General features: G+C 60.5%; 1 protein-coding gene across 2 annotated transcripts in view; it reads right to left on the minus strand.

Moving 5' to 3' along the window:
- PPP6R2 (protein phosphatase 6 regulatory subunit 2) overlaps positions 1 to 11,858 on the minus strand; it is a 60,583-nt gene extending 48,725 nt beyond the window's left edge. For both annotated transcript variants that reach the window (XM_063397202.1, XM_063397200.1), the window contains exon 1: positions 11,704 to 11,858. The gene's annotated coding sequence lies outside the window, so the exon portion shown is untranslated. The remainder of the gene's footprint in view (positions 1 to 11,703) is intronic.
- Between the last annotated feature and the right edge of the window lie 1,180 nt (positions 11,859 to 13,038).

Consider the following 13,038-nt stretch of genomic DNA (forward strand, 5'->3'; position numbering starts at 1 on the left):
TTTTACTGGGGTGTACGTGAAGCATTTCCCAGAAACCCCACTCAGTCCAAGTCCTTCCTTGGACCTTGGACATTTCCATCTTTGCTGCCCACACAGACTGAGGCAAGGTTACAAGCGACACCTCTTTGTCCCCAGACTGAGGCCAGCATTTGCAAACTGAGATTTCCTGCTGCACCCCACGGGGAGATCAAGGCTGCCCGTTCCACAGACACCTATTTGATCAGCACGGCCTCAAGTGAGCCAGCAGAACTGCTGTGCTCCTCTCCTGGCCCTTCATCCCAGTTCAAAGCTCCCAGGTGAGTTTGTGGCTGTCCCTGCCCCACAGCAGCCCAGCCCGTCACACGCTGCAGCTCCCAGCAGAATATTCCAACGCTCCTCCACGCCACGGAGCCAGAACAGGGGCCCCAGCAAAGCCCAGCCCTCAGACAGGACACCAAATAACTGCATGTTCACTTCCTCAAGCTTTCAGGGCATTACACACACAGTCACAGAATCACAGAATCACAGAACAGTTTTACAGTTAAAAGAAATAAAGACACTTCAGGAGGAGCTCAGAATGGCTGAGGCTGGAAAAGAGCATCCAGTCCCAGCTGTGCCCAGTGCCCACCTCGTCCCCAGCCCAGGCCCTGAGTGCCACCTCCAGGGATGGGCACTCCAAAGCTCCCTGGGCAGCCTCTGCCAGTGCCTGAGCCCCTTTCCCATGGGGAAATTCCTCCCTCGGAATTGGGTAAAACATCTTTTCCAGGACAAGGCCCCACCAGCCTGTTCTCCCTGAATGGCACCACTTAACCTCTATTTACGAGCCAGGCTTCATCCATCATAAAACATCCTGAAAGGAAAACAATCCCTGGGAACTCTCAGACCCACTCTTGCAGCGCCATGGGTTTCACTGGACACGGAAACATCAAAGCTCAACCTGCTCTGGCAATCCCAAACCGGCAGGACACACTCCTGATCTGAGGGCACGGCTCACTGGGAATCAAACCTGCACTGCTGGGAAAAAATGGGTTTCTTTTGCCATGCAGCATTAGCAGGGAAAAAAATCATCAGCTGGATCATTCCCCCAAAGCGGCTTCCAGCATTGCTTCAGGAATGTCTGAGCAGGGAGGGAGAGCAGGGAGGTGGGGAAGGACGGAGCAGCAGGAAGGGGACAGTGTTCCAGCTGAAACGTCCATCCAACTCAGCCTTGGAGCACTAATCCAAGGAGACACTCACGCTGTGACTGAATTCCCGCAATGATAAGCTCACAAAACCCACGGAATCTGAAGGGAGACCGTTTCAGAAGCCTGAAAAGGATGGCATTTATTTCTCCAAGCTTAGTAAAGAATCCTAGGGCTTGGACCAGCACTGGGAGAATACCTGACCCTCCACCTTGCACACAGGATTGTCAGTAGCTCTCCTATCATGGACACATGGAATGGCTGGGGGGGTCTGCAGTCCCTGGGACAGTGAAGGTGTCCCTGCTTTGGCAGGGGTGGAGCGAGCGGGGCTTTCAGTCCCAAACCATCCCGGGGTTCCACAATTCCCCCAGCAGTCTGAACGGGCCAATCCCAGGAACTGCAGCCATGTCCCCAGCAGGAACTGCCCCTCAGGCACTGAACCCCAAGCCCAGCAGGGCCCGCTGCTGTCAGCCAGGCCCTGCAGAGCCTCCTCTTGCCCCAGCACCGGCCCTGCTGGTTGGCTGCGGGGATCCCACCTGCCTTTCCCAAAATAACACCCTCCTGACCAGGGCACAGTCCACACTCCACACACACTGCCATTACACAACAGGACTTTCCCCACACGGCCAAAGTCTCCCGTGCCCACCGGCTGATCCCGTCTCACTCCACTGCTCCCTGGAAAGCTCCAGCACAGATCCAAAGCCCAAGGATTCACTCAATTCTTCACCTTGCTTTTCTCTTTTGAAACTGAAACTAACTCAACAGTTCTGTTCTTGGGAACTGCACTGCTTCATTCCAGCACTTGCCTCCAGGTGTCTGAGAGAACAGCACAGAGGAGCTCTAAGAACCCCGGGATCACAGGGGCTGGAAAAGCCCTCCCAGCCCGTCCAGTCCCAGCTGTGCCCAGTGCCCACCCTGTCCCCAGCCCTGAGTGCCACCTCCAGGAGTGCTTGGGCACCTCCAGGGATGGGCACTCCAAACCTCCCTGGCCAGTTCCAAGGCCTGAGCTCCCTTTCCATAAAGAAATTTCTGCTGATGCCCAAAATTCATCTGTGAAAAATGAAGCTGAAGTGGCCATTTTTTTCCTGCAAGACACAACATTCCTCAGCAGAGCTGCTGTTGGAAACAGAGGGAAAAGCGGGAGCAGGCAGGCCATGGACACACCTGGAAGAGCCCCCCCATTAACATCACTGCCCTGTACCAGTTATTTCATGTGTCAGAACAAAGGTGACAGAGGGGAAGGAAAAACAGAAGGCCTGAAACTGCCTCTTTTGCAAGAGGAAGTTACGGTGCAACAGCCATGAACCGGGCGAGCAGTCACTGCTGGCACCACATCCCAAACCCCCCACCAACCTCTGGCACCCCAAAGCCCCCTACAGCTTCTGGAAACTCCTCTGCTGCCTCATCCTTGAGTTTTCACAGCCCTCAGTCACACACAGCAGTTGGGGACCAGCCATAATTAAACAAACTTTCTCTAAAGCAGAAGGAAAAAAACCGTAAAACACTGATAAACTTCTTCTGAGCTTTGGTCCTCCCCATGCCAGGCACTGAGGGAGGTGGGGAAACTCTGTCCTCTGCCTTAAGGACCCCCGAGCCCCTGCAGTGCCACCCCTGCCATGGCAGGGACACCTCCCACTGCCCCAGGCTGCTCCAGCCCCAGGGTCCAGCCTGGCCTGGGCACTGCCAGGGATGCAGGGGCAGCCACAGCTGCTCTGGGCACCTGTGCCAGGGCATGCCCACCCTCCCAGGCAGGAATCTTCTCCTAAAATCCAATGTAAACCAATCTGTCCCTGCCCTCTGGCAGTGGGAAGCCATTCCCTGTGTCCTGGCACTCCTGTGCTGATTCAGGGTCCCTCTCTGGCTCTCTCAGATGCCCTCAGGTCCTGGAAGGCGCTGTGAGGTCTCCACAGGACCTCCCCTTCCCCAGGCTCAACATTCCCAACTCCCAGGCTGTCTCTGTGTGAACGTTCTGGGCTCCTCTGGACCTGCTCCAGCAGCTCCATGTCCTGCTGATGGCAGGAGCAGCAGAGCCGTGCCCCATGCCCCTCACTGAACTGAAATCAGCTTCAGCGTGGCTCAGTGCTCTGGCCTCAGAGAGATCTCCGTGGTTCTGAACCCCTCCTGCTCCCAGCAGCAGACGCACCCACCCGCTGTGGCAGAGGAGAAGGTTCCCGGGCAGAGCCCAGGTCTGCACGTGGTGAAACATCAGCGCCACAAGCACCGAATGGTCCAGGCTGGAAAAGCCCTTGGGGAGCACCACTCCAATCCCCTGTGTCCAACGGCTCCCAGGCTGCCTGGCCCGGGTGAGGAGGTCTGTCCCATCCCTGTCCCTGTCCCTGTCCCATCCCTGTCCCAGTCCCATCCCTGTCCCTGTCCCTGCCCCTGTCCCTGTCCCCATCCCTGTCCCTGTCCCAGCCCTGTCCCTGTCCCTGTCCCCGTCCCTGCCCCTGTCCCATCCCTGTCCCTGTCCCCGTCCCTGGCCCTGTCCCTGGCCCTGGCCCTGGCCCTGGCCCTGTCCCAGCCCTGTCCCTGTCCCAGCCCTGTCCCTGTCCCTGTCCCATCCCTGTCCCTGTCCCTGTCCCAGCCCTCTCCCTGTCCCAGCCCTGTCCCTGTCCCTGTCCCAGCCCTGTCCCTGTCCCTGTCCCAGCCCTGTCCCTGTCCCCGTCCCAGCCCTGTCCCTGTCCCTGTCCCTGTCCCAGCCCTGTCCCTGTCCCTGTCCCAGCCCTGTCCCTGCCCCTGTCCCATCCCTGTCCCTGTCCCAGCCCTGTCCCTGTCCCTGTCCCAGCCCTGTCCCTGTCCCTGTCCCAGCCCTGTCCCTGTCCCAGCCCTGCAGGGTCCCCTGCCCAGCCCTGTCCCTGTCCCAGCCCTGTCCCAGCCCTGTCCATGTCCCAGCCCTGCAGGGTCCCCTGCCCAGCCCTGTCCCACCCACGGTGCAGGTATTTCCCCGGAGGATGAGTGACCCCACTCGGTGACCCGGACTCCCCGGGCAGGAGGGGAACGAGCGCCTCCCCAGCACAGCTCAGCTGCTTCAGAGCCCTGCAGGGACAGGGAATGGGCACCAGCTCCTCACCGACTGAAAAAGGAACCCTGAAACCTCAGAAGGAGGGATTTACATCACAGAGGTGAGAACTTCGGGAGAGGTTCCAGCCCCTGGAAAGCCAAGGCAGAGTATGAAACACATTGTTGGGGGTAGGGGAAATACTTAGGAAGTCGCTGAAGAAAATTTAGGATATACCACGGAGAGGGGATCATTAAAGAATGATATAGTAAATGGGGGAGTCAGGGAGTGGTTTGGGTGGGAAGGGACTTTAAAGACCATCTCACTCCAGCCATGGAAAGGGAAAAAGGACAAGGAGAATGCAGAAGCAGTAAATAACAACTGAGCACAAAGAAAAACAACCTTCTAACTGAAAAACAAAAAGGAAACAGAGCTAAGGCTGCAGAGCTAAGCTAAAAAAACATCCTTTGGTATTTTCCAAAATGCTAAATGGTGCAGCCTGAGCACCTGCTCAGCAGGAATGGGGTGTCCTGGCTCAGGGGCTGAGGGCTCCCAGGGTAAGCTGGATACTCCATTCCCTGGGCTGAGCCTGACTTAACCTGCCATGGAACCATGGCTGTTGTCAACACCACTGCAGCCCCACTGCTGCAACCCCCTCAACTTCCAGCCCGTATTCCAACTGCCCGGCAGAGCTTCCAGCAGAGGGACTCACGTTCAGTGGAACAGAGGCACAGAGCCCTGGAGTGGCTGGGTGGGAAGGGATCCCCGAGCCCCTGCAGTGCCACCCCTGCCATGGCAGGGACACCTCCCACTGCCCCAGGCTGCTCCAGCCCCAGGGTCCAGCCTGGCCCTGGGCACTGCCAGGGATGCAGGGGCAGCCACAGCTGCTCTGGCAATTCCATTCCAGGCAGGAATTCCTGCCCAAGATCCCACCCAGCCCTGCCCTCTGGCAGTGGGAGCCATTCCCTGTGTGCTGTCCCTCTGTCCCTTGTCCCCAGCCCCTCTGCAGCTCTCCTGGAGCCCCTTCAGGCCCTGCAGGGGCTCTGAGCTCTCCCTGGACCCTTCCCCTCTCCAGGGGAACATTCCCAGCTCTCCCGGCCTGGCTGCAGAGCAGAGGGGCTCCAGCACCCACTGGCCTCTCTGGGCTCCCTCCAGCAGCTCCCTCTGCTGCTGGGGGCTGCAGCTCTCAGAAGCAGCAGCAGAAGCTCCCAAGGAGGGGAGGTGTCTGTGCCCTGCTCCCTGTGAGCCCGGCACCGGCACACCAGGAACACGCTGCACCCCGGCCCTGCCAGTGCCACCCAGCCACGCCCTGCTTCAGTCCCCGGACAGCCCTGGCCCTGTCACTGGGCTCCTTCCCGGGTCCCCCGTGCCCGTGCCCTGCCTGGTGCCGGGGCGGCCCAGCTGCGGAGCTCCGGCGCCGGCCCCGCGGCTCTGCACGGACACGGTGCCAGCACGGGGCAGCCTGGCCTCGCGCCCGCTCCTGGCGCCGTGCAACCCTGCCCTTCGTCCCCCGCCCCGGGGACACGGGGACAGCTTTCAACCTGTGCGCTCACAGGCTCAATTATCCCTCTCAAAGAAAAGAAATCCATCTTAACATAAAAGAATTCAATTAAACGGCGTCCCGGGGGATCTGCCGAGGGAAGAAAACACAAATAAACAGCTAAGGAAACACAGCCACCTCATCCAGCCCGCTGTACAGCCAAGCAAGGAGCTGGAACGGGCTGCAGGCTGGGCAAGGCTACGAGGAACGGAAGGAAAGGAAGGAAAGGAAGAAACTGCCACACAGGAGAAAACCCCAAATGTCACAGCAGAGCCACCAGCGCCTTCTCTGAGGTGTGACAGAACTCAGGAGTCCTCACAAGGAATCCAAGGCAAAACTGAAACTGAAGCAGCTTCTTGTGTTCTATTTCCTTCTTCCTTCCTGTGCCTGCAGCAGCCAGACCATCCCCACTCCTGCAGGTCTGTGCCTCTCCCAGTGCCAGGCTCTGCTCTGCTGCTCCAAGAGCTGCCCAGGGAGATCAGAATCAAAGTGACTCCAGAGCCATCCCTGTCACTCCAGGCCACAGAGCGAGCAGCAGCAAACTGCAGGACTGAAATCCCACTGCAGCCCCGGGTTCCAGCACAGGCCCCCTGCAGGTGCGGCAGGGGCACCGCCAGCCCCGCACAAACCCTGGGCTGAGCAATCCCCGTGTCTGGGAAGCTCCCCTGCAAAGCCAAAGTTCCACAGGGCTCCAGCCCGGGCCCAGCTCCCTTCAGCACCTTCACAGCCGACCTGGACGTGGCTGGTACAGACCTGGGAGCAGCTGCTGCCTCCCCAAAGGCAGAGAGGGCCTGCAGAGAGACCCAGACAAACCCAAGGGCTGGGAATCACCAACCATGTGAGCTTTGACACAGGATTCTGCACCTGGGCTGGGGCAGCCCTGCATGCACCCACGGGCTGGGATGGAGGGGCTGGGGAGCAGCTCTGGGAAGGGACGTGGTCCTGGCGGATGGCACAGCCCCGAGGTGCCACAGCTCTGCTCCAGGGTGGGATTGCTGGGGGTCTGTGCAGGGCCAGCAGCTGATCCACCATCCCTGTGGGGCCCTACAGCTCTGGAGACTCTTGGAAAGCTGTGCTGGAGACGTTTTTCACTCTGCCCTGGCCAGGGATCAGCTCTGAGCTCTGCCTGCCCCCAGTGACTCCCTGCCCTTTGCCATTTCACCAGAAGGTTTTTTCCTCACGCCTTCCGGCTTCCCCTCCTGTCCAGCTGAGGCCAGTGTCCTCAGGCAGCCCGGGCTGACTCCAGGGGAAGGAATGGGGTGTGTGGGTGCTGTGACACTGGGGACAGCCACCCCCAGAGCGCTCCTGGCTCTCAGGTAACAGGGGGACACAGGAAAGAGAGACTGAGAGGCACAAGGAGGAGCCAGCCCAGCCAGCAGCTGCAGAGCTGCCAGCTCAGGCTGAGGAGCTGCACTTCCTCCTGACATCACCTCACCCCGGCTGTGGTGACAGTCCCCGGTCACGGCTCCGCACCACGTGGGCTTCGGTTTAGAGGCGCCCCTGACAAAAACGACAATCCTGCTCAGGCCTCAGGCCCTGCAGATGTTTATTCCTGTCACTCCCGAGGTGCCTCTGCTCCACCTGAGACTAGAAGGCACTAAGAAACACAAAGATGGAACTTCTCACTTCCACACCTCATCCAACAGCAACATGTGTGGCACTCAAATTCCACCGAAATCCCAGCCTTTTTTGTCTGGGATTCTCCAGCTTGGCCACGAAAGCTTCGTTTCCTGAGATAACTGATATTTATTTGCCCAAGTTTCCCTCCAAACCAGAGTTAAGGTGCAGGTAAAAATAGTCCAGGCGGTGATAAAAATGTCAATATTGGTTATTGCAGTGCTGGCAGCTGGGGAGGATCAAAACAAGGAGCAGGGAAGTCCATCAGGAGCGAGGGGAGGATGGTGGGAGGAACAGGGAGCAGAGAGGGAAAAAGAAAAGCTCAAGTAGAGAAACACAGCAGCAGCCAGGAAAGACAACACACTCCCGCTTCCAATAATATTGAATCAAAGGAGACACTTAAGAGCCTTTGTTGCTACTCCTGGTCACACAGAGGCCACATTCCTTCCCTGAGCCTTCCACAAACCCCGGACATCTGCGGATTTTCCATGAAAAGGAGGTAAAACCACTGCAGCCCAGAAGTGTAACTGGGAGCAGGGCTGTGTTCCCCATGAACAGGGCCAGCAGTGGGGGACTGCTGCTCCGGCTGAGGTTCCGTGTCTGACAGCCCGGCCCCAGCGCTGCCGTCACTCATTAACTCACTCTATTAATGCCTCAATTAGTTCTTCGGGAATTCTGCACCCAGCAAAACAAGACCTCCCACAAACCCTCCTCCCTGCAAAGTTCTCTGGAGTTCTGTCATCCTGGCACAGGCTCCTCCGGAACGGTCCCGGCCCGAGGCTGCCGCAGCTCCGGGAGCGCTCGGACACCATTCCCGGGATGCCCGGGGTGGGATGTGGGGGTCTCCAGCAGGGCCAGGGGCTGCACTGGATGATCCCTGTCAGTCCCTTCCAACTCAGGATATTCCTTGATCCTACGACTGGAGCACCCAGCTCCTCCTTTGCCCTCAGCTCACCGACCTCACCTGTTTCTCCTGCACCATTTGCACACAAATTTCCCAGTTATTCTTGTTCTACTCCTGTTCCAAACCCAAGGCTTACCCCACCAAGGCTCTCCTGTTTCCTGGCATTCCAGTTTGCCCATTTTACGGCTGAGCTGCAGCTCCTGCCCTTCAGGCACTGCAGCCCCTGTTAAACCCTGCTGGGGTGACATCCACAGAGCCACCACCGAGCACAGAAGTGGCGGCTGCTCCAGCTGCAGCTGCACACCTGGCTGGCAGTGAGGACAGCGGGACAGCTCCGAGCTCTGCGCCCAGCCCCGAGCCCTCCCTGGCTCTGGTGGGCACAGACAGCACCCAGGGAACGGCTGGATCTGTTAGAGATCAGGAAAGGTTCTTCTGTGTGCCCAGCCCCGAGCCCTCCCTGGCTCTGGTGGGCACAGACAGCACCCAGGGAACGGCTGGATCTGTTGGAGATCAGGAAAGGTTCTCCCCGTGTGCCCAGCCCCAGGCTCTCCCTGGCTCTGGTGGGCACAGACAGCACCCAGGGAACGGCTGGATCTGTTAGAGATCAGGAAAGGTTCTCCCCCAGAGGTCCTGGCACTGCCCAGGCTCCCCAGGGAATGGGCACTGCCCAGAGCTCCGGGAGCCTTTGGACAGCGCTGCCAGGGATGCAGGGTGGGATTGCTGGGGGGTCTGTGCTGGATCCATGATCCCTGGGGGCCCTACAGCTCAGGAGATTCCATGGTTCTGTGATGATGGAATTCCTCTGTACCCCTGCTGGGCTCAGGGAAGACAAGTTTTGGGTCCCCTTCACTACCAGAAAACTCAGGGGAGACCTCAAACGAAGCATTCCCTGCACAGAGGACGGAAAAGCACCACGGGAAAACACTGGCCTATCTTCCTAGCAAAGAGGGGAAGCATTAAGGAGCCAACGCCCCCTTCTTGCTCAGGATCTCACTGTGGGGACATCAGGGATGGGATTCCCTCCAGCTGCCTCCCAGTCCCACCAGGACGCTGTGAGCAGGACTGGGGGATCCCACTCTGAACACAGCCGGGCCCCTCAGCCCATTCCCAGGGAAGCTCTGCCAGCCGTGGCCTGGAGCTTCCCAAAAATCCTGTGAGCCCACAGAGCGCTCTTCCCCTGGTAACAAACCCCCGAGCAGCAGCTCGCACACAGCGCTGCCTCGGCGTTATTATTTTTGACAGTTTCCAATTTGTGAAGTCAGAAATCCACCCTGTCCCTCCCACAGCACACACAGAGCTCCTGGAACACCAGGCTGAGCAGGAGATGCTCCACAGCTCCTGCATCCCACAACAAGCCTTCCCCCAGTGTGAGGTTCTGCAGGAACCTTGCCTGCACCACCTGCCTGACAAGCACCTGCTGCTGCACCACCAATCTGTCCCCGCTGCCAGCCAGGTTAATCCACAGCAAGTACAAAAATCACCAGGAGTATCAGCGTGCAGAAGGAGAACAAGCCTTGGTTTCAGAGCAGTTTGCTCCCACCCAGCCCTCATCACCTTCTGCCGAGCAAATGTCACCCAGGCCCGTCCAGGCCATAATGTGCTCCCACTGACAGCCCAAAATTTAACTTTGCTTCCCATGAGATCACCATTGGTTGCCATGGAAATCCATATACTACCATCCACCAAGGGGTTTTTTTTACCACTGAAGTATTTTGGCAGCATGTTCGCTTTTAAGTGTCAGAGTAATAAGAGAAAACATAAATGTTTCTTCTCTCATCAGGCTTTAAACAGAGCTTTATAACCTAAATCTGCTCCTAAGAGCTTGGTTCAAACCTGTGGGGCTGGGCAGGGCTAGAATCGCTACTTTCTCCTTTCTGAGACACAAAATAAACAATGAAAACAACCTTCAAGTTTTTAAAACATGAATTTCCAAGCAGGGGATCAAGCAAGGAAAAACTCTCAGGCCCCTCCAAGTTCTCTCAGTTTCTCTTTTTCACTTCCTAGTTTTGTTTTTTTTTTTTTTTAGCTGGTGCAAAACAAGGCCCTCAAATTCAGCAGGGCCCTCCCAGCCTCTGCCAGGAGCCGCTTTCCTGTCAGATCAATCCCGTGGTGATTCCAGAGGGGCCTCCCCTCCTACCCCCGTGTCTGATCGTTAATAAAACCAGCACGGTGACATTTACGGCCACATTCTGCACCCTGAGGTGGGCAGGTCCCCAGGAAGGTGACACCCGTGGGAGGCTGATCCCCCTCCGGTCACCCCCGGGAGGGACCTGACCCCGGGAATGGTGACCTGACCCCGGGAGGGGACCCTGACCGCTGATCCCCCTCCTGTCACCCCCGGGAGGGACCTGACCCCGGGAACAGGACCAGACCCCCGGGAACAGGACCAGACCCTCGGGAACAGGACCAGACCCTCGGGAACGGGATCAGAACCTCCAGAAGGGGATCAGACCCCTGGGAAGGGGATCAGACTCCCAGGAACAGGATCAGACCCTCCAGAAGGGGACCTGACCCCCGGGAACAGGACCAGACCCCCGGGAGGGACCTGACCCCGGGAACAGGACCAGACCCTCGGGAACGGGATCAGAACCTCCAGAAGGGGATCAGACCCTCCAGAAGGGGACCTGACCCCCGGGAACAGGATCAGACCCTCCAGAAGGGGACCTGACCCCCGGGAACAGGATCAGACCCTCCAGAAGGGGACCTGACCCCCGGGAACAGGATCAGACCCTCCAGAAGGGGACCTGACCCCCGGGAACAGGATCAGACCCTCCAGAAGGGGACCAGACAGCCGAGAGGGACTTGACCCACAGGAGGGGAACCAGACCCCCAGGAAGGGGCACCCTCCGAAGGGTGATCTGACTCCCAGGAGGGGGAGCTGACCCTGAAGGAACCTGACCTCGGGACTGACCCGACCCCAGGAGGGGGCCAAGAACCTCGAGAGGGGGAGCTGACCCTCGGGAAAGGGACCGCAGGCCGGGGGCTGATGTGACCCCCGGGCAGGGGACCCCCGGAAGGCGATCGGACCCTCGGGAGTGCGCGCTGAGCCCTGAGAGGGGGATCGGAGCCTCGGGAAGGGTGACCTGACCCCTGACCTTGTCACCGCCGCCACTCCCGACAGCTCCAGCCACTCCCGGCCGGCCAGGTGCGATCCAGGAGCACCTGGAGCCCGCAGCCCCAGCCCCCAGCCCCGCCAGCCCGCCCTGCACGCACCAAAACACGGCAAAAGGAAACTGTCACGCGCAGAGCTGTCGGATTTAACCCAGATCCGCACGGAACGAGGCGGCGGGACCACGGCCCAGCCCCGGACAGCGGCTCGGCGGGGGAGGTTTTTAACCCCTCAAACGGTGCCGAACCCCCGGAGCGCGGGGGGCGGCTCCGGGAGGCCAGAACGGAGCCGGGGGAGCGGCGGGGCCCAGCCCGCGGCGCCGGGCCCAGCCCCGACCCCGGCCCCGCGAGGGCGGCGGTGACAGCCGGGTCTCACCTGCGGGTGCCGGGCTGCCCTCGGGCGCTGCCGGGCCGGGCTGCGGGCCGGGCCCGCGGGCTGGGCCGGCCGGGGCTGCGCGGGCAGCGGCGGCGGAGCGGCGGCGGCGGCGGCTCCAAAATGGCGGCGGCGCCGCGGCTCCCTCAGGGCGGGGGGAGAGGGGCGGGGCCGAGGGCCAGGGGCGGGGCCCGGGCGGGGCGGGGCCCTGGTGGGCGGGGCCGTGTGAGGTGGGCGGGGCCGTGTGAGGTGGGCGTGGCCGGGGTGCGGCCCGGGGACACGGGGACAGGGATGGACACGGGGACAGGGATGGACACGGGGACAGGGATGGACACAGGGACAGGGATGGACACGGGGACAGGGATGGACACGGGGACAGGGATGGACACGGGGACGGGGATGGACACGGGGACAGGGATGGACACGGGGACGGGGATGGACACAGGGACAGGGATGGACACGGGGACAGGGATGGACACGGGGACAGGGATGGACACGGGGACGGGGATGGACACGGGGACAGGGATGGACACGGGGACGGGGATGGACACGGGGACGGGGATGGACACGGGGACAGGGATGGACGCGGGGACAGGGATGGACACGGGGACGGGGATGGACACGGGGACAGGGGACGGGAATGAGCGCGTGGAGATGGGACACAGGGACATACGGACATGGGGACTGGGGCAGGGATGGACACGGGGAAGAGGATCGGGACACGGACACCGCGGGACCGGGATGGGGATGAGGATGGTGGGGCGGGGATAGGGGAGACAGGGACGGGAATGGGGCAACAGGGACGGGGATGGGAATTGGCTTGGCATGGCACGGCACGGCACGGCACGGCACGGCACGGCACGGCATGGCATGGGCATGGTGTCAAACATGGGGATGGGGGCCAGGAACAGGGAGATGGGGACACAAGGATGGGAACAGGAACAAGGGGACAGAGATGGGACAGGGATGGAGATACGGGTGCAGGGACTGGGGACAGGGAGGTGGTGGGACGGGGATGTGACAGGGACAGAGACACTGGGACAGGGCTGTGGGGACACAGGGGAGCAGGGATGGTGGAGTGATGGTGGGGACAGGGGAACGGTGGGGCAGCCCCAGGGACAGGGGCAAGGGGACAGCGGTGAGGGGATAGTGACAACCCTCAGGACCCTGGGGTGGGTGACTGCAGCCACCAGGGGTGGTCACGGCCTCAGGGGGAGCAGGAAGAGCTCGAGGACAGGACCTCATGGCTGGGGGGACATGGGGACAGCAGGAGCCCTTCCGTGGCCACAGCCTGCAGGTGGCCCCTGTGTCACTGCAAGGGTGGATCCCCAGAGATGG

Source organism: Prinia subflava, chromosome 4 (assembly GCF_021018805.1).
Source record: "Prinia subflava isolate CZ2003 ecotype Zambia chromosome 4, Cam_Psub_1.2, whole genome shotgun sequence".
Lineage (NCBI taxonomy): Eukaryota > Metazoa > Chordata > Aves > Passeriformes > Cisticolidae > Prinia > Prinia subflava.